The sequence below is a fragment of the Elephantulus edwardii genome, unplaced genomic scaffold, assembly GCF_000299155.1.
Source record: "Elephantulus edwardii isolate Elephantulus edwardi_28Jun2011 unplaced genomic scaffold, EleEdw1.0 scaffold00221, whole genome shotgun sequence".
NCBI lineage: Eukaryota > Metazoa > Chordata > Mammalia > Macroscelidea > Macroscelididae > Elephantulus > Elephantulus edwardii.
This window is the reverse complement of record NW_006399971.1, coordinates 1,486,743-1,487,315: the sequence shown is the minus strand read 5'-3', so window position 1 is coordinate 1,487,315 and position 573 is coordinate 1,486,743.

The following is a 573-nucleotide window of genomic DNA, read 5'->3' as shown; positions in this document are numbered from 1 at the left end:
CTGTTTCAGGCTTGGAGACTTAGATGTGAGGACCATAAATAAAGCTAGAGTGCCCGGGCGACTCTGGAGATGTGAGGCAGCCTCCTGGGTGTGCTCCTTGATCTGGAAGGGCAAGGCTTTGCGGAGAGCTTGCAGTAGAGGAATGGGAAGGCTGGGACTTCAGCAAGAGTGAGCTCTGGAGTAGATCCTGGAGTTCGCTCTTCTATTACAAAGTCTTTTGGCCTCTGGGGCCACCCTTGGGACCTAGCATTTAGTCCCCGTGCCCTGTACCACCCAAAGAAAAAATTCAGTTCCTTGCCCCCAGGACCCCAGAGACACATGTGTGCCAAAGGGCTTTCTGGATGGGGATGATTGGCCGCCCCGCTCCTCCAAGGTCCTGCGACCAGAGGGCGCAGGGCGTGTGGAGAGTGACTAGCAGTGGGGCTCCCCGAGTGTGGCCCCCCGCGCTTCTCTGCCGCCGCCTCGGGGTGTCTCTGCTTCGCCGCTAGCAGAAAACGCCCGCGGCGGCGGTGCAAGGATGAGAGCCGGAGGCGGCGGCGGCGGCGGCCGCGCCAAGAAGCGCCGGGTCACCGC